We start from the raw sequence: 22,634 nt of genomic DNA, 5'->3' as shown, positions 1-22,634 counted from the left end.
CATTAGTTGTCTACATTCTCATGCAGAGTTTTGAGTAGCACAACGTACCGCCTGAGGCACCAAAGAGCGAAGAGCGAAGACTAAACACTCTATAACGCGTCATGAACATAACAACGGGAAATTGTCAAATGGCAGATCAAATACTATGGTATTACAAATACATTATTTGAGCAAAAATTATCATTGTGCTGTAGCACTGTAGCACATAAGGACGGGCCGCCCCTGGAACGTAGGACCGAAGCCCACACATGTGCTGAGGTGCACTCGTTATGAGTGACTAGTTTGGCCGGGATCCGACGGAATAAGCGCCGTCTTAAATCACGGAGTGATTTACGCATATTGTATATATTATTTTAATGTACCGAAGTACATATGATATTTCCATGCACATATTCTGCGTCATCATACGATGAAAGAATAATGGAACAGAGAAAAATTCTCTCCTGCGCCGGGATTTGAACCCGGGTTTTCAGCTCTACGTGCTGACGCTTTATCCACTAAGCCACACCGGATACCACCCCGGTGTCGGACAGAATCGTCTCAGATTAAGTTTCAACTCTTAGGTTCCCTCTAGTGGCCGCCCTCTGCACTACGTGTATGAACGTAGGACCGAAGTCCACACATGTGCTGAGGTGCACTCGTTATGAGTGACTAGTTTGGCCGGGATCCGACGGAATAAGCGCCGTCTTAAATCACGGAAATGCATGGAAATATCATATGTACTTCGGTACATTAAAATAATATATATGAAATGCGTATATCACTCCGTGATTTAAGACGGCGCTTATTCCGTCGGATCCCGGCCAAACTAGTCATTCATAACGAGTGCACCTCAGCACATGTGTGGACTTCGGTCCTACGTTCATAGTCATCTATGACGTAGTGCAGAGGGCGGCCACTAGAGGGAACCCAAGAGTTGGAACTTAATCTGAGACGATTCTGTCCGACGCCGGGGTGGTATCCGGTGTGGCTTAGTGGATAAAGCATCAGCACGTAGAGCTGAAAACCCGTGTTCAAATCCCGGCGCCGGAGAGAATTTTTCTCCGTTCCATTAATCTTTCATCGTACAATTATATAAGCCTACATATTATTATTATCATTATTATTATTATCATTATTATTATTATTATTATTATTATTATTATTATTATTATTATTATTTCAAATTACTACTTATTAAGGACTTTTAACGTGTTCGGCCTAATAAGATGTGGTTAGGAAGAAGGAATAAATGAAGTCGGTTCCGATCGGCAGCTGTTTATGTATCTGTCACACTATATCAGAAGTGTTTACTCTATTCTCTTTCTATGGATAACTGCGTCAAATTGGACAGGCTCTATGTGTTCATTGTTGACCTAGGTATATTTTTATTATCTTCATTGCAAGAAACTTCGTTTAGATGTAGCACTAGTAACAGGCAGTGTTAATAGGTAGCGCGATAATTTATTCTGTTTAGGGTATAGCATAATAATTTGTTCATTTACATTCCAGAAGAAATCTAGTGTTGTCCCATTACAACGAGTAAAAGAATTTTTTGGCTGTTTCCATTTCATATTTTAATTTATGTTTACATCCGGGAACTTCTTGTACTGCTGTATGAACTGACTCACACAATCCAAGTTTAAGAAACATACAGTTCTTGATTTCATAGCATCGAAAGCTCTAGATATATAACTGTTGTGCTGTTCAGATCTTCCCTTCAGATCAGAGTTCATATGATCCAGCACCTCAAGAAGCAGTTTTATGTATTTTTCTTTCTTAGTTCTAGACGCTTCTCATACCTAATAAGCAAAGCTCGGAAGTTGGGGACTTGTGTCTTTGAACGTGGCTAAGCGACCGGACTTCAATGTCAACAAACTCCCGCTTCCAGCACGGAGGTACTGTCAGGTCTGCTATAAAAGTGGTTCCTGGCTGGAACAACATAATGATAATATTATGATAGGTTGAAACATCTAATTTTATAGCATATATATAAATAAACATGCAAAATACATCAAATTTACAGTTCTGCTCTGTACATTTCATTACAGTGTATGACTACATGCATTCGAAGATTTTCGAACCCATAAATTCTTCGTCTGTTAGTTAAACATGATTTGAAACGAAGGAAACTTATTTCCACGTCACATGAAGTGACGGGAGCAAACTTTAATTTTTTTATTTTATTTATTTTAACTAGCTACCTAGTGAGTACAAATTGCATTTATAAAATAAAAATGTTTCTAGCCAATACCGTAAGAGTCAGGCTCGTGTACGGTGTGGTCTTAGTGAATAATATAACATAAAATTTACAAGGACAGTTTACTAAATACAGTAATTAACTTAATTCAAACCAATAAGTACAACACAAGAGCAAGAATAAAGAAGAAAGGGAAAACGAGAGAAAAATACACATTTAATATAAATTGACAATCCGACAGAAGCCAGTGATATTCAATAAAAACATGAATATAATCGATAGAAATAAAAGGTAAAAAAAGTACATTTGTTACTATTATATATCATGGATAATTTTACAAAATTCTTTTTTAAAAGTTTCAATTTTAAAAAATTTCAAATTTGGAAAATGGTTTGAAATTTTATTATAAAGTCTTGGGCCTAAATAAAATACTGAATATTTCACTGTCACTGTTTCCTGTTCAATTTTCAGCAGATCTCGTATCTGAGAAAGATAAGTATATCCTAAATTTTTCTCGCAAATAGTTTTCAATTAGTGTATCACTACTAGGGAAGGTCCCTCTACGACTTGATCCATGGCTATGGACAAATTATCCATCAATTTAAAGGACTGCAATGTCTTTCAATGAATGCCCGTTTCCAGCTCTAGTTTATGTGTGGTACAACTTACAAGATATAAACTCTGCATTAGAAGAAAATAATGTATCTCCTCAGAATTCCTCCACGAAATTCTGTACCTAAAATTTAAGAAATGCATTTTCAAACTTCCATAACACCCATTCGAATAACACGTATTTTCTAATTCCTCAAACAGACCGTTTACCTGTAATTCTCTTAATGTCATTGGCTTCGACGTGACACAGTTTATTCGTTCGTCTTCTTGCCATTCGATGTGACCACTTTCTTAGTACAAACGACTGTCCCTGAGCACTTGCAGCGTGAGCTTTGTGTACGTTATGCCTGTAACCTTACTCAAGCACACGACACACAAGTCCCCAAGATCCGAGCTTTGCTAATAAGTAGACAGTGGATGCGGGATGACTTATCGTTGAATGCAAGTGCACATTTACTATAGGCCTATATTACATTTTTTTCATTCTGACCATTGGCTCAACAGGTTTTAAACGTAAACAGACGACGTCAACATGTTACTGTATCTCCATACAGTCAGAAGGAAAAGAAAAATAACGTACTGTAGTACTGTAGTGCATACGTTGCAAGGTTCAGTCCTCGTCATCATTGTTGCAATTACGAGCGTTGCAGTAAACGACGATATATTCTCGTAAGTTGTCGAAACTGAATCGGTTTCGCCTATCGCTTAAACAGTTTTCGTATCGAGAGAATTTCTGAAGAAAACCTCTAAAATTGGGATCACTCAATTTCTTTAGAGGAATATTTGTACTGAGCATCAAGTTGCACGTGTCGTTAGAACGGCACAACTAAATGGTGGTGATGGTGATGATGATGATGATGATGATGATGATGATGATGATGATGATATAGATGGTTTCTCAGATTTCATTTCAACGCATTTCCTGTGCGATGTACTGTTGCAATGTTTCTCTATAACCTGAGTTGTTCTGGTTTTTATTTCAATTTTACATACATTACACACGATATTGTCTTCGTTAATACATAAAATGTCACTCTCATACTTCTTAATTGCAATTCGTATCTCTGGGCGAATTTAACGTTTTGCCTTTATGAATGGATCAGCACAACATATTCAACGCATACTAAATACTTGAGCAGGATAACACAACTGCATACATTGCATTGCAATGTTACTAAGAACAGACCGGTGTTCATTCGTTTTGTACGCTGCTGTACTCGCCAGGTACACAAAAGACGGACGACGCGGCACGTGCCATATACTCTGATACGAAACAATTCACTTTTCCTTAAGTCATCCCGCATCCACTGTCTACTAATAAGTACTGATGTGTTTTGTGATACTGGACAGTATGATTGTGGGGCGATATTTTTCTGGTGAAAATGTGAACAAGTACACATTTGGTGAATTGTTCGTGTATGATTTCCTACAGATAAAAACTTGGGAAAATGTAGTTTCAACTAAATGAAGCCAGAACACATTATGCTACGAGAGTTCGCGAGAAATTAAATAACATGTTTGATGTGCACTGGATTGGACGAGGTGTACTAAAGTCATGGCCTACATGATCACTAGACCTTGAACCTGTAAATATGTTTTATGTGAATATTTGAAACAGCATGTTTTTCAAACAGAGCCTTCATCTATGGATGAATTGGAACAAAGGATCACTCATGTTATTGAACATATTTCACAAGCAGTACATTTAAAAGTGGCATAGGAATATTACGAGTGAATATTCACCATCGAAACGTGAGTGAGAAATGACCGTTACATTTTCTCTGGAACATTCTGTCAGTCATAACATATTTTTAAGTGCCTCAAATTTATACCACAGACTTCCAAAGGAATTCACGCTGCCCTGGGCCGAGTTTGAATCCACGAACCTCGGACTAAAATGCTAGTAAGCCTATAGTTTGCGTAAGTTCACCAACGACGACAGTTATTTCTTGTTTTATTGCTTTTGTATTCATTATTTGTTGCAGTTTTTGCAATAAGTTATACTTAACACATCTTTAAATTCCGCTTCTTATTTCTCTCGCTTATTTGTTTTCTTTGTCACCCTGATTTATATCTCAACAGAACTGCATGGCCTCTACACTTCAGTACTTGCAATCTCTCTTTTTTAAATTGCTTCTTGCCTAAGTACATACGTGCATCTAGTCATATTTTTTCCTGTGTAACCTCCGCAATTTCATTCTGCGTCAGTTTAAATTCTTCTCTTCTTTTCTCCATTTCCTTCTGTAATCCTTAATATTCTCACTCATATCTTAGAGATAATATAACCTCTGCTTTAATCTTTGTTATTCTTTTCATTCCAATATAAGGATTAACTAGCTATATTTTTGGTTGATATATTTTTTCAAATTGCATAATGCATACATGCATAGACCTATCTTACTTTTCTTGATGAATCATCCGTTATGCAGTTTTTTTTATCTTTCGCTTAATTTAAAGCTCTCATAGTAGGGATGAAATAACTTTAAAAATTTCTACCTTGATTGACCTTGGTTTTTGTCTTCATGTATAATTTTCCAAGAGTTCTTTAAGTAACTTATTTTTAACTTATTTTCATATCAAGAACTAAAAACTTAAGCCGTCTAGAATAGGAAATTAGAATAATAAGTATGGTAATTATCATTGTCAATAGCATGAGTAAAAAAGTGATGATACTTTTTGTTAACAACATACAGGGCTTTCATTTCAAAACTTCCCAGTCTAAATAACTAATTATTTAAACTGAATTCAATTTAAAAGAAACATTTCAGTTTAAATATTGAGGGGGAAGTCTGAAACCAGGCTTAATGGCATTTTAGATTTCACTTTCCATCCCCCAGCCAACCACACTTTTAAATTTCAAATGGCGCCCCTGTATGTTTATACTTAAATATGAAAGAGCATTCAATTGTTAATACATCCGTTTTCGCATCTTTTGTTTTCTGTTGTCGCCTGCATCCTGGATTGTTGTTTTTGTTGATTATAGCTGAAGAAAATAAAGCTACACAAACTTATTGAGCATTTTATATAATAGTTGTGTTTGTGTATTAGATTATTTTAAAATGGTGTATACCCTTCAAGAGAGAACATAAATCATCCTTATTGATTAAATTTTGGAAATTACACAAAATAAGCTGTGTTTTCGTCCTAAAATAAACTATAAGAACAAAAATACAGGTTTCTAGGCGAAGATGCGAAAACGATTGAGGTGTATAAATAATAGAATGCTCTTTCATATTTAAGTATATAAATATACAGGTGACATTTGAAATTTCAAAGTGGGGGTGGCTGGGGGTGAAATCTAAAATGCAATTAAGCCTGGTTTCAGACTTCCCCCTTAATATCTAAATTGACGTGTTTTTTGTATAAATTGAATTCAATTTGAATAATTAGTTATTTAGACTGGGAAGTTTTGAAATGAAAGCCACGTATAGTTTTCTTTGTTTAGAACGCTATAAGTACAACTACGTTTTATTTTATATGTTATATCTTGATGAAGTTTTTCGTTAATCAAAATTAATTTTATGAAATAAATATTAGCTAATAGTTATTGTAAGATTCAATTTTGAATGTGATCCAACTTTACGCTGGGTATTTTTTACTTTAATGAAAGTTGATAGTGTATTGTATGCATAATTTAGATTTTATTTTGTAAACAAATAAGGTAACTTGACGTGTAATATACTCATAGAAACACAGCGACAGCGATAATGCCAACACAACATAGTCTCCTCTATGGCCTGCTTTAATTGTAATTATTTCTTGTGTTAATTGTAATTAACTGTGTTAATTACATCAACACAATATTGATATCAGTGCCAAAGGGTACACTAAACAAAGAAACGAACTGTAGGAATGATGTTGTTAAAGACAACATGAAGGTAAGCAACGACAACATTTCACTGAAAGCAATTATAAGTTGGAGATTAGAATGGATTGTCAGGTATCCATGTATCTTGTGTCCTTAAAACAAAAATCTACAGTTAATTTCCCATTTATTTTCCAAAATTCGAATATGTCACATGATATGTTATATTACGTTGCTAGTAAAGTGTTTAAATACATTTTTATTTATTTAACTAGCTAGCTAGTGAGTACAAATTAAAATTATAAAACAAAAATGTTTCTATACACTACCGTAAGAGCCAGGCTCGTGTACGGCGTGGTCTTAGCCAATAATATAACATAAAATTTGCAGTAAATAACTTAATTCAAACCAATAAATAACACACAAGAGCAAAAAAAATAAGAAAGAGAAAAAGAGAGAAAAACACTTTAATATAAATTGACAATTAGACAGAAGCCAGTGATATTGAATAAAAACATCAATATAGTCGACAGAAATAAAAGGTAAAAAATACACAAATTTGTTAATTTTATATATTATGAATAATTTTATAAATTTCTTTTTTAAAAGCTTCAATTTTAAAATATTTCAAATTTGGAAAATGGTTTGTAATTTTATTATAAGATCTTGGGCCGAAATTAGCACCATATTTAAGAGCTGCACTTGTAAGACATTTAGGCTCAATTAATGGGAAAGTAGACGTTTGTCTTCGAGTACGATTATTCATGTTGATTAGATTTATGTTTTATTTGATTTCTGCGGCAGTAAGTTAGTAAACTATATTTATATTGACTATTTCATTTATATGACGTCATTCCATTTTCGACCAATGAAGTGTAATGAAATTTTGAATTCCAACCAATCATAGTCACACTTTGCGATAATTTTTGCACGTAGATTTATCGCTATCAATTTATCGCATGGTCGTTCTTTTGTTTAGTCGTTGTCGCCAACTGTTTCCCCGTAAATTGATGATCATGAATACATTAAGATGCAACTACACGGTTAAACGTTTCTTTCAACTTTAAAGCAATGAATGCAAGATTGATATTTAATATTAATTAATATATTTACGCAGTGAAGAGAACATTCAAAACGGCGCACCATGTAGACACAAAATCTTCATGCATTTTAATTGAACGTACCTTTTAAACTTGATTTTTTCAATATTCTTCCCAGATTGCATGCATATGCGGCTTTAGTTCCGTTACACACTACAGCGAGAGTGCGTTTGTCGAGCTATAAAAAATGTTTTCCTATAGCACGAATAACGGTCGAAATCTATGGCTGAAATAAGGCACAGCTGACATTGGTCCTGCTCCCACAGGTAACTTAACCTATAATTGTAGCCTAAAAAATTTGTATTTTGTGAATAAAATGAAACAATTAATAGAAAGTTAGATGTTCAAATTTATGTAACATCACATATCAAACACAAACACCTTGTATAGTAATATATACAAGGTCTTTGATCAAACTGCCTTCCGTATGGCATAATAAAAATTCGTGTTTCAATTATCTACACAGAGATGGCTTCACTGTGTAGCAAACACGTCTCGTTGTGAATACATAAGCATTATTAATCAGGTTACTGTAATTATATTATAAGATTTTAAATTATATTATAATTTCAGCAGATAATGAAAATGTATTTATGTTATAATAATAAGAGAAAATTTCTGTACATGTAATTAACATTGTGACACTTGTATTTCGCTTTTCCCAATTGGCATTACTGAATGATAACATCGAATTTGTTTATTGCAGTAATCGATATTCATCTATTTCAACTTCACAATGTCTGAATAGGTTAACTATTCGTTAATATACAATTATTAACATTTTGTGATCGAATTTTAGGGATATATTATTTACATTTTTATTTTATTCATGAAATAGTCCTAATAAATTTCACTCGAGGTCTGAGATTTATCTGGGAAATCTCAGACCTGGAGTGACATTACTACAGACAAATTTGATGCATAGCAAATGCAAATATATAAATATATCCGGATTAACTATGTTCTTCGACGTCTATGGTTACAAATCATTTAATATAATTTCTCTCATCCATTCTTATCTAAATGTCCAAAATTTTCTTCTATATCTTCCAGATGTATAAATTCTCTTTATCCAAGTCAGTAGTCTTCCGTTTTTCCTTGTCCAAGCGAAAGATCAAATGATGAATGTTTATGTAAGTTTCTGTATTGTTTTTGTTTCTTTGTCTATGAGTGATGTGAGCCCCTTATGTTAAGAAACATTCTGTATAATGGTAACAGATGTACGCTTCTTTCACTTAGGTTTATCAAGGAAACACTATAGATAATTTTGGAGAGTTTCTGTATATGTTGCCTGTGGTGCACCTGTGGAAATACATTTGTTTTTAAGAAGAATGTTTATGATAGTGATTAATAATGAAGAAACGGTTGACATTTCCTAAAAAAAAGCCTTTCGCAACACTGTCTTTAGTTTCAATAAATTCATAGGTTCTACACGTATTCACACTCTTCGATTTGATTTGTTTGAACATTTTAATGTCTCTTGTTTACACCTGATATCCTAGGTAACCGTGTTGATATACATACAACGGCATCATTTTCGTTTATAATATTCTATTACTAAAATCACTTTTTAACACGCAATCCACCTGTAAATTTTTCTGTTTGTCTCATTGTCTAGTCCGTGTTCTCTTATGAGTCTCACATCGATTAATGTTACGGAATGTTGAACGGTATCGTACAGACGCATCAGTTACAAGTCAAAATTATATCTTATCCTTAAGCAGATGAAAAAATTCTGCAATGTTTTTCTAGATGAAATAAAAGCGTGGTCTCTACAATAAACACCAAAATTTATATATGGGGTTATTGAGATATATAAGAAATGAAGCTTTTTTCGCTGTACTACTGAACTTTATGGAAATACTTCCATTGGAAACTTTGCTCAAAAGAAATTACTAGTATTGCTTTGACAAAGGTCTTCTCTGCAACCAACGATGCGAGGGAAAAAAAAGAATATTTTCAATGTCGCTTCAATATTGCAGAAAAGTAAGTTTGTTATTAAAAGTTACAAAACCAACGTATATACGAATTATCACTTTAGCCGCTTTGAAGGAAAGTGTCAAAGTCATATGGAGGGGCATGGGGATGGCACTGCCCCCCAAACTTCTCTGAATTCTGTTTTTTTTACGTTAGAAAATATTGAATTCAAAAGATATTTTTTGCTTTTGTTTGTGATTAAGGTTCTGTGCTTAAATTGACGAATTAATGTCTTCAGATCATGTGTCTGGACTTTCAAAATTTTTGAATGTATAAGAATTTCTATACCTCATGAGGAATGGAAGCATTGTAACGTTTCTTTTGTAACAGCCTGTACCTACTCATGTGTTAGAAGTCTGCAGGTGTTCAGGGCGTCACTTGGAGAAATATGAATGACATACTGCACAACAATGCAGAAAAAAGAAAGGTGATCTGGGTATAATGTGTAAACTTAAAGACGAGATTAAATAACATAATTAGAGTTTGCATTTCATATGATATCATCAGGAAAGCTTGATATAAAAAAGTTTCTGTTAGCACTGTTACGTAGTTTTATTGATGTATATGTGTTTCTGTACGAGAGAGAAAAAGAGAGAGATTGTTTTAAATTATGCCGTATTATAACAAAATTTGTAGTAGATCTCCAGTTCGAGTTCTATATAATTCGGTCCGAAACATAAGAAGGATAAGGAGTAACACTGTAAGAAGCATGCCCCCGAAAATACCTTCATTAAATGATCATATTCCGATATACTGTACTGAACCATGGTCAAGCTACTGTATAACGAAGGGAGGAGGTAAATGGTGTCCTCCATAATCCCGTTATATGTGGATTCTGTGGTTTTACTCCTCCCCCCCTCAAGGAAACGGTTCTCTCTTCGCCTATGGTCAACGTTTATAAAAACTGACGATAAAAACTTTGAATACGTGAATTATCTGTTAATGAGTATCAAGTTTATATATTTTTAATCTTGCGCACTTATACATTTTATGCAGGCAAACCGTAGCACAAAAGTTCAAAGAGAACTCTAGCGGCTGTTGGAACAAACCCTCGTTCGCCTTCTCTATCGTGTAACTTTTTCCGACCTTAAATATAGGCAATACAGTAGGCAAGGGTTGAGTCAATTGTCTAACTTTAACAGCTCTCTACACATTGTCGACAACAATGACTCTCTGATTTGCCAGTTACATGAAAGCTAAAATGGGATTGCGTCATGTATACGGGAAACATTATCAAGGGATGTCTGTTCTCGGGGAGTAAATGAGTACATGAACACACAGATAACTTTAAACAAGCCTCCCGTGGTAATTTCTATTTCATGACGTTAGAATGCATCTCTGTTGACACAACCATATCGTCGACTTTCTACAATAATTTGCACTCGTATTTGGGAAACTCATTGCAATTCTGGAAAATGAAGTTTTGTATATTGCTTAATTTCCTTTTAAATGGACATTGGGTAGATTACTGTTGCCTAGGTCTCCAATATGAAGCAGGAAATTGTGCAAAACGTCGCTGGAATGTGTAAAAATTCAGTTTAACAATGCACTGAAGTTAAAATAACGAATAACAACATAAAAAATTGAAATTCCCTAATCCTTACAGTTATTCAATATTATTGATGCTATTCCATTAAGAGAAACGTATTTAAATGTGATTTTGTTTTATCAATTTTTAAATATTTACCCTATTCGGAGAAAGAAGTCACAAATGTATAGTCATAGTCCGTATAATGAATGATTTTATTTTGTACATAAATTTGTTTGATAATAAAATTAGTAAGGTTGCTTCGCATTTGGAATAACATAAGAAAAATTAATATGATTATAGATCTGTTTCTACAGCATCGACTTCTCTGCTCGCAAAGTCCAAGTGCGCATACTCATGATAGTTGCAAACTGTTGGAAATTGCTGTAGGAACAAACCTACTAACAAATACTTTTGCTGGATAAAATATTCGAGAAATAAACATTCAAACCGTGTTTTCTTTTAAAGCATTGAATATAATCCGTGCACATTAATTTTGGTTTACTAACTTCTTCCCTTCTGTGAAGTTAGATTCATCCTGAACATGATTTCTTCCGATAGAAATATGCATCAAAAAGTGAGGTTTCATTCAAAAATAATATTCTCTTAGGACTGTTTTCAGTCGATCATGTTTTGTCTCTTGAGCAAATCAGATAACTGTTCTTCTTGACTGTGACTGGTCTGTTGGGTTGTAACAATATTGTGATTATCAGTAGTCATGTGATTATTTTCCGTGCTGCAGTGCGGTAAAAAGATATTTTCTTCACAGTGATTTCAATCAAAATATGTTTCCTCCAAGAATTTAAATCAATAGGTGCTTTCTCCAAACTTAAATTAGAAATTTCATTCACGTCATCACAGGATCTGAATGACTAATGTTTTACTTTTCTAAGAGGGTTAAAAAATATAGTTCTATCATAGGGTTGACAACATGTTTTAAAGAAAATATGGGAGACTAAGGAATCGACAAAATTTGACATATAAATTTGAAAAATTATTCCGTTCAGTTACTTAAAATAACTCTATTTTACACTTTGACAGTTAGGCTTGTATTAAGAGTATATTGAGATAGATTTTACCTTGTCGAATAGCTTTTCATTGTTTTCAATGAATTGTAAAATTTCCCTGCGTGAGTAGTTGAAGTTGACTACAAATTACAGTTTTGATTTGTTTACATGTGTCACGCTCCCTTTTGGAGCATTCGTCCAATTATTATTCATGAGAGAAAACACTCTATATGAGCGTTACTAGAGCCCTATCGCAAACTTAAGGCACCAACATGCGCGAACTTCTTTCTGAGGCTTCGGAGTGGAGGAAGTTCTGTGTGTATGGGCGACTGCTTACTCATTAGACGTGGGGAAAAAATAACATAACGGTTATTTTTTAACAGTTCCAAGCAAGGAACTGTTCCAAAACGTAACAGCACCTTGGAATGCTACGTTACAAAATAACGCTAGTATACGAAATACTTGCTGTTACAAAATACTTGTTTCACTTTGGAACTACATTATGACAACGCCTGTTCCACAGAACGGAACATGTTTGGCTCTGTTGAAAGCAGTGGCGCCAACTTTTAGAAAACACTGGGTGGGCTCAAACATTTGAAGTATAAGTTAAATAAATGTCATAAGTATAATAATAACACGATAAATTATTGGGTGGGCTCGGATCCCACGAGCCCATATATGTTGGCGCCACTGTTTGAAAGCAGAATTGGGAATCCTTTCGTCACACTGAAAGAAATGTTAGAATCTAAAGTGAAAGATAAATAGTAAAGGTATAATAGCCTCTTTAAAGAAATGTGCACATTATCTTGAAACTAATGTCACTGAATATAGGATTTTATAACATAATTATTAACATAATGCCTATATTAGAGTATGCAACTACATTGTGAATTTTAACAAGAGAGATGAAAATATATAGGTTATGTTTTATTTACAAATATTTTACATTTTTAGTTTCATTACCAATTCTTGAAATTAAACTAAGTTCTGGTCGAAGTTTTTTATTTACAAAAATACAACGGTGAATTTCCATATTTCATTACAATGAGATTGTTACTGTTCATGACGGTATTAATGTGAATTTTAGCACGGCCGAAATGATTATAGTTTTATTTACTAATTTTTGGAGAAATTGAACACTATTGTAAACTTGAGCTGAGCAGAAGGAAAAGAATAGGTTAGGTTTTATTTACAATTGGGATCCACTTCTATTTCGTGACCAATAAAATTTACAAATAATTTAAAATTGCATTATATTTCCTACTTCGAACAAACCTGATCTACGAATTCAATTCGGATTTAAAAACATTTCATTTTCACGAATTCACATCTCGGCTCAGTATGACATCATACTGCATCACATGGCATACAGGGAAGTATGTGATCATTTAGCGTCCTAAATACCAATGTTATATTACATACTAGTCGCACGTGCATGTTCCAAAATACCACTGTTACATTACATACTAGTAGTACGTACCTGTTCCAAAATACCACTGTTACATTACATACTAGTAGTACGTACCTGTTCCAAAATACTACTGTTTCATCAGATACGCCGTACGGTTCCAAGATGTCACTGTGCACCTGATAGTTACACACAAGTTACATATGTACTATTGTTATTTGAAACCTAGTATTTTCAAGGAACTGGAATAGTTGGAACTGTTACAAGAAAATAACTTTTCCCATCTCTAGTACTTATAGAGCGTACTGTTCAAACACCAACCCCCAGCAGGACTCTTGGGTGAGTCCATGTAAGTGGATGCCAATTCGTCTTTCACGCAGGTGCCACGAGTTTGCGATCGGGCTCTACTTGGTATGCTTAGAACAAAATTTGCCAATCTTTCCAAATTTGTAATAGTAACATTGCCTGATATTGAAGTGGTGAGCACTGAAACCCTGTTTGTGATCCATTTATAACTCATGACATGCCTTTTTTAGTATTGCTGTTAGAATAGGGTATCTCAGCTGTGTGTTGAAAATTTATACCTCTACCTTCTCTGCACTTGGTGATTTCGTTGTAAAATAGTTTCGTTCAAGACGAAGAATAAATGTTTACTCTTGTTTTGTCAGTTATATTTTAATACTCTAAATTACTGGACCGACAAGTAGTTTCCAGCTCTTGGAAAATTAAATATTCTACATAACTGCGAAACTTGGATATTTTTTAACAAATTTCTCTCTCAAACATTATTTCCAATCTCTACATAAAATCAGAACATAAAAATTTCTCTGCCAATTAAAATTGTTTGATGTAATAACTATTTAAAACGACCCAAGAATGTAGCGTGTAATTTCATTTCTCCTCGTATTCTCTCTCTCTTTTTCTTTTTTTTTTTTAAATCATGGCAACATATATTATACTGGGGACGCGACACAGTCTCTGGCATGAAGTATGACCCAGGGGCCTGTGAAGCCCCTTAGCTAACCAAGATGCGTCAATATGCGACACACGCAGAGGAACACCATAAACATGGCAGAGATGATAATGCACATGCCCGCCTAGGGATTTGCTAAACCCCTCGGGAATAGTTTGAAAGTAGCAGGAGTTGCTTTCTAGTTAATTTACACGCCCCCTGCAAAGAAATTTTCCCCACCACCACCCTTAAAGTTTAGTCAATGCAATTTCGTCGCTTAAGTTTTGCCTGTCGTCTATATTTTGTACGATATTCATCATCATATTCGCCTATGATATTGGATAATGAAATTATAAGTGTCATGCATTGTACACGTGTTCCATAGTTAGTGTCTCGGTAGGTGACAAGTTCGTAGAATTTTTCAGATAATCTCGAACTCATTCGTTCCTGTTCATATAGAGGCCTAAAAACTATAAAGTAGTGTACAGTAGTGGCAAAAAAACCCGGACAGAACCTTGTAGCTGATTTCAGAGCCTTGTTCACTCCAGAGAACGATAGACTGGTAACTACGACTTCCGTGGTTCGAATCCTGCCTGGGAAGGAAACTTTTTTTTGTTCCTTATTCAAAATTATTCCCAATACTTTTCGATTGCTGGTGAAATTCATGTTCTGGGAATAGTAAGTTAATTAAGTAATATAATATCGCTGCAATCGAAAAGTATTGGGCATACATTTGAATAAAGAACAAAAAAAGGTTTTCTTCCTAAGCGGGATTCGAACCACGTCTTTGTTTTGCTCGCTCTGTATTTTCTTTTTTCCCTATTTTTATTTCTTTGTAAGTGTCTCTTTTTCTTTCTTCATTTTTTCCTATAATTTTCTCCTTATTTCTCTGTCCTTTACTTATTCCACCCTTTGAACACTAGTTTTCATATTTTGTGGATTACCGTCTTTCTTCCTTTAATATTATTTGTGTATTATATATTGTATTTTATTTTATTGTACTGTATCTATACATATTTCATATATTCAATTTCGAATGTTTCCTGCACATTATTCTACTAATATGAGACGACCTAAACATAAAAATTCTTTCTACAGAATAATGGTTTCCGTTTCGTTATTTCTGCCATCTGTAGTGCATAAGGTAACTATTTACTGAGGAAATATAAAGCTGAGAAAAAGTACTCTGTAATATAGAGAATAAACAGAGGGGAGCTTATCTAAATATAGGCGCTACGTTAGGGCGATAACCTTAGAAGAAAAATCGCTGGACTTATAACGTGGAAGCTTTGTGAAGAGAGGAAACCGGAAAAACAAACACGGAAACGTGGAGATGGCGTTAACATACTTTTCCACTCTTTGTTTTTATACATTCAAGAATGTTGCAGTTTTAGCGCACAATTGGAAAGATAATATTTGAAACTGTAATACATTTTCATTCAGAATACATTTTTAATTTTTTCTTCGTTTTGTATTAATATTCTATGGTGCCAATGTTTCACTATTCTCATATCAGTTTGTATCTTAGACGAATATCGAGAAAGTTTTGTCACAGTTTAATATATACAGTCACGAAGCTTGAGTTGTCAGGGTGCTAGGAACAATTGACTGTGCCGGTACTATTTCGCATTGTCTGTAATGAGGCAATATTAGCGATCCTAGTGGTTAGCAACTATCTGTGGATGCATATTTACTACGTATTGAGTTTCGTGATTGTATATACTAGACTGTGGTTTTGTCCTATTCTTACTCTTTCTAATGCAGTAGATATCCGTAGTATACTGTACTCGTAGCATCCGACAATACTGTTTTCTTTTTCTCTGATAAATGTTCTTCTTACATCTCTTGTGATTTGTAACTGAAGCGATGGCATGTAGGCTATTGAAGACCAAGTCCACTAACTGAAGTTCTGATATAGGCCTATTTCTCTTTTATAAATGCCATTCTAATCTTCAGTACAACTATATTCTGGTTATTACTTGTGATCGTGATGAGGAATCAATGTGAAAATAACATTTATAAAAGTAGGAGAACTTGCTGGTCTAATGGTCTTCAAGGCGAATTGCCGCTTCTTTCTATTTTCAGTCGTTTATTTTACGACGCTGTATTAAAATCTCAGGTTATTTAAGTGATAATGTCAGTGAAATGAGTCCGGGGTCCAGCACCGATAGTTACTCAGAGTTTGCTCATATTGGGTTGAGGGAGAACCCCAGAAAAATCCTCCACCAGGTAACTTGCCCCGATCGGTATTCGAACCCGGGCCACCTGGTTTCGCAGTCAGACGCGCTAACCGTTACTCCACAAGTGTCAACTTCTGTCTATTAGTAGAATTGAGTTGTCTGTAATAAGAAACGGAACCGATACTTTTTCTACAGCTACTACTTGTATATATTTTTACGAAGGGGGACAAGACTAACTGTAGTAGCTTTCGAGGAATATCACTTTTGTTGACGTCGTACAAAATTTTGTCCAATATTCTTTTCACAAGATTAGCTCCGTATGTAGATGAAATTATTGAGGATTATCAGTGTAGTTTTAGGCGTAATACATCGACTATTGATCAGATTTTGTGTATTCGACAGTTATTGGAGAAAAATGGGAGTATAAGGATACAGTACATCAGTTATTCATAGATTTCAAAAAGGCATATGAATTGGTTATGTTTTTTATATAACATTCTTATTGAATTGGTATTCCCAAGAAATTACTTAGATTAATTAAATCCACAAACTATTAGGGAAAACACGGAAATTGTACTTGATTCAAGTAAAGCGATAGGTTTGAAAATAAATTCCGAAGAGACAAAGAATATGATTATGTCTCTGGCCAGAATATTCTACGAAATAGAAATATAAAAATTGGAGATTTATCTTTCGAAGAAGTGGAAAAATTCAAATATCTTGGAACAACAGTAACAAATATAAATGACACTCGGGAGGAAATTAAACGCAGAATAATTATGGGAAATGCCTTTTATTATTCGGTTGAGAAGCTTTTGTCATCTAGTCTACTGTCAAAAAATCTGAAAGTTAAAACTTATAAAACAGTTATATTACCAGTTGTTCTGTATGGTTGTGAAACTTGAACTGTCACTTTGAGAGAGGAACAGATGTTAAGGGTGTTTGAGAATATGGTTCTTAGGAAAATATTTGGGACTAAGACGGATGAAGTTACAGGAGAATGGAGAAAGTTACACAACGCAGAACTGCACGCATTGTTTTCTCCACGTGACATAAATAGGAACATTAAATCCAGACGTTTGAGATGGACAGGACATATAGCACGTATGGGCGAATCCAGAAATGCATATAGAGTGTTAGTTGTGAGGCCGGAGGGAAAAAGACCTTTGGGGAGGCCGAGACGTAGATGGGAGGATAATATTAAAAGAATTTGTGGAAGGTGGGATATGATAATAGAGACTGGATTAATCTTGCACAGGATAGGAACCGATGGCGGTCTTATTTGAGGGCGGCAATGAACCTGCGGGTTCCTTAAAAGCCATTTGTAAGTACGTAAGTAACTACTACTTAGAGTTTAAGGTGTTCTCTTCTTTTTTTGTCTCTCTTTTCCTATATATTATATTTCATTCTTTTTTATTTGTTTATTTTTCTTTCTTTTCTGTAAATTTCTTTTTTCTCTTTTTTCCTTTTTCTCTTTTCTTTCTTTCTTTCTTTCTTTCTTTCTTTCTTTCTTTCTTTCTTTCTTTCTTTCTTTCTTTCTTTCTTTCTTTCTTTCTTTCTTTCCAACTAGGGATTAGACTTCCACTACATCAAATTGTATGATGTAATGTCGAATATTCATAACGGTTCTGCGTTTTACAGAAATGTGTTTGCTTTGCCGCCATTAAAATAATTAAATTGCTAAGTTATAAAATAATACCTACGCCTGGTAAAAGAGTTCATTGTCTCTAGTCGAGGGTTTTATCAGTGCGGAAGAGTACTTCTTAAGAAAATATACATACACTGTAAATGGTTAAGTATAGCCAGAATATGCCCAGAATTTTGAGTCCGGTATAAGACGTGTGAATGGACTCCAGATGTCTAACTAAAATTGCCAATATCGGGTATATTCCCTAACAATAAATTAATTTGGAATTCCTTACCTACCTCTTACAGTAATTAAGGCGTCATCATTAAGTTTAATATATTATTAGGTAGTGTTATTGAGCGAAAACGATCTGACTACGCAGCAAACAATTGCAATCACTTTTGTTGGAGTCCCTTCCTTGCTTCCAATATGTGAACGAAAGAGTGGAAAACCAAACACATACACTCACTTTTAAAGTTGTGATTATCGTGTATTGAAGCTCTAAAACAGATGTCGGTATCGAACATCGCGAAGTTGTGGTATCGATCCATCTCTAGTGTAAACAAAAATCATAATATAGGTTGGATATAAAGACTTGAACGAAGAGCGAATATTGTTTTCCAATAACAGGTGAACCATTGTACAAACGAAATACGACCGACCGAGTGGAAATGATTCTTCTTTCTGGACGAGAGCGATGGATGCAGAGGGAAGTGGCGACCTAGTGCACTAGAAGATATCCGGAGAGTTGTCCAATAAGCTATACTGAAACTGAAAAATAATTACGAAAATTTCCCCATATAGGATTAGTTCACGGTAAGCAGCGTTGTGCCAGACTGCCGGTAAGTGAAGAGACCATAACTGCTATTTTTGCCAAGTTTGACAATGCTACAAAATCAGAGACATACGAACATTGAAATTTGTTTTTCCAGGATAACTCTACAGAAAATTTTGCAAAGTGGAAGATTGTGGAGTAACGATTACTATGTCTGATGGTCAAACGAGTGAACCTGGTTTTAAATCATGGTTGGGACAAGTTACGTGATTATGTTTCTTTCTAATGTTCATCCCATCAAACAATTGAAGCAGAATTGCTGGGTAACTTTCTGCGTTGGACTTCCGAATCATTTCACTGTCATTAATTTTAACACAAGCTATATACAGTGCGATCGGGAAGTTTCTCCGCAGTGCTTGTGTAGCCGAGAATCCACCAGGCCGAAAATTTAAGTGTATTTGGTAAAGAATTCAAGTGGCACCACTAGCCGCTTAGCATATGATTGACTGGGGTTGTGAAGTTGCCAAACCGGAATGAAATGGGAAGTGCAAACTTTCTACCGGGTTGTAGAACTAATAGAGAACTAATAGAGCTGCGGAGAGACTTTTCGATCGAATTGTATATTCAACAGCCAACTGACCAACAAATCAATATTTCTCATTTTCGAAGTTAACAAAGGCGTATGAATATTCTCCTTCATCTGCAAATATTGAGTTCGTACAGAAATAAGGAATTTTTCGATTGAAATTTGAGTCAAGGTTTAAGAATTAAATCTTCTGAGTCAGATTCCCGGGTATTTGGTACACAGTATTCACTCGATATAGATATCATTGCTTCAGAACTACAATTAGGGCTTATCATTTCATTGTGATAGGGAACTAAAGAAAGGATAATATACCAATAAAATCAGTTTGTACAAGTTTCACAGAAAATGATTTCCTCTCCTGTCTGCGCCTCGTAGACCAGCGGTAGAGTGCATGTTTAATGATCCAAAGGTTCTGGGTTCGGGCCTTCTTCAAGTTTTTTTCAAGGAACGACCACTCATATAAATTGAGGGAAAGAAGGCAGAGGACGGACACTGGGAAGTTTTCTTTTCTCAATCGTACTATCAGGGACTGGAATGCTTTACCTGCAGACTTACTAAAGGCTTTACCAACAACCAAAAATGTATTTAAAAATAGGCTTAAGGACCTTACTAATAGACGGTAATTATACACAGTACTTAAAGGGTGTAAATGATATGTTGTTATTGAAGTGTTGTATCAGTGAAGAATTATGTTGTGTCAATGAAGTGTGTTGTATCAGTGAAGAAGTATGTCGTGTCAGTGAAGTGTGCTGTGTAAGTGAAACGTGTTCCTGTCAGTGAAGCTGTATAGGTTATAGTAGCAGTGCAAAGTATTTGAACAGTGAAATGTTTTTGAAGTGTTAGTGAAATCAGGATAGAATCAGTGAAATGTGTCGTAGTTCCAGTGCAGTGAGTGAGTTGACAGCGAAATGAGTGTAATGTTGAAAGGTACTTGTGCAGATATGAACATATACTCGTGGGTTTTAGTTCGATCTTAGTTTTAAGATACAAATCAGAATATTTCAAATGTTATTTTAAGTGATCGTTTCATTTAATTTAGTATATTCCCTGTTGTTGTTATTATTATTATTATTATTATTATTATTATTATTATTATTATTATTATTAGTATTAATTATTAGTATTATCATTAATTGTATTTTTAATTAATAAGTTTATTATTGTCATTATTGAGTGTAATTAGTTACCACTGCCACCGGGTATATACCCATTGCAGTGTGAATAAATACATACATAGATTTGTAACGAAGATGCTGAATATATTTGGTTTCACAAACAATTTTTTTTTTTCACAAAATAAAATAAGAATTCGCGACAAAAAAAGTTAACTATCGGATTATTTGTAGTGTGCTTTTCGACTTAGTTTTGCTCACGCAATGGTCCGCAATTTAGAAAACTTGGTAAAAGCACTATGTATTAACAATATGGAAGGATCAACTCAGGTACTAGTGAAATACAATAAATAGTTCGTAAAATGTTTCTTATTTTTTAATATGATTAATTATATTACCCAGTTATTTATACATAAAGCTATTTGAAAGAGTAAACACCCAAATAAATAGAGTGTTAGTTGGGAGGCCGGAGGGAAAAAGACCTTTGGGGAGGCCGAGACGTAGATGGGAAGATAATATTAATATGGATTTGAGGGAGGTGGGATATGATTATTGAGACTGGATTAATCTTACACAGGATAGGGACCGATGACGGGCTTATCTGAGGGCGGTAATGAACCTCCGGGTTCCTTAAAAGCCAGTAAGTAAGTAAGTAAGTAAGTAAGTAAGTAAGTAAGTAAGTAAGTAAGTAAGTAAGTAAGTAAACACCCAAATAATTTCTTTTCTGGAAGTCAATTTTTTTTTTCAATATTATAATAAGCCTATTACAAGGAGTGGGCTGTATCTCATTTGTGTTATAATTTCAGTTTTATTTTTGTTTGGAATTGCGAAATTTAAAACTTTATTGTTAGCTGACAGTAGTCTGTCAAATGAGTGTAACATACAGTATGAAGAAGAGTATACCGTAGTTTCCCCTAACTATGGTCCACATTTGTCACATTTTTCTTTGTATATTCAATACTATTCATTCAGATTAAGTGAAATTTTGGCTTCGGACTCTTGTAAGTGTATATTAAATAAATATTGACATATGTGTTTGAAATTATTTAATTACAAGTGTTAAAAAAATAATAAGCATTGGTACATAGTTGCCCAACTACGGTCCACTCATATATTCATGCTTAAAAGCATGGATGGACTATAGCTGGAGCTGTAATTATTCGTAAATCAATACATTGAGTTTCTAATTTAAGGGTAGAAACATAATCTAGCACAGTAATATTAAAAATAAATGAAAAGTACATGGATTCTTTTTATTAGTACACATTGTATAAAAACACAATAAACAAGTGAAATCTGAAAGTCATTTTCCTGCAATAATGAACAACTACACTCACCAGCAAAAATACCGGGCCACCTAAAGTTTCTCAATTTTTTTATGAGGTGAGAATCAGAAAACCCATTATGAAATGAAGAAAACATTCCTTCCCAGAAAAAAAAAAACCTTTTTTATTATCACTTGCGCTATTATTTTCAACGCCAAATAATGGATATAATTAAAAGGTGTAAAAACTTACAAATTGTTTCAATTTTCTTCCAAATGTTCAACTGATTTTGTGGCCACCCAAATGTTACTAATAGCGGATATTGCCTCCCCGTGACTGTATGACTGTTACCATTCCCCGATTCAACCTTTCGATCAGATTCTGAATGTCAGTCTGGTCGATACTATTCCATTCTTTACTTAGAACATTTCGGAGCTGCTGTAAGTTGCTGTGAGGAGTTAGTCGACTTCTAACTCGCTTCCCTAGCATCCCCCACACATGTTCAATAGGGTTTATATCAG

The sequence above is a fragment of the Periplaneta americana genome, chromosome 2 (assembly GCF_040183065.1).
Source record: "Periplaneta americana isolate PAMFEO1 chromosome 2, P.americana_PAMFEO1_priV1, whole genome shotgun sequence".
Taxonomy (NCBI): domain Eukaryota; kingdom Metazoa; phylum Arthropoda; class Insecta; order Blattodea; family Blattidae; genus Periplaneta; species Periplaneta americana.
Note: the sequence above shows the minus strand (reverse complement) of the source record.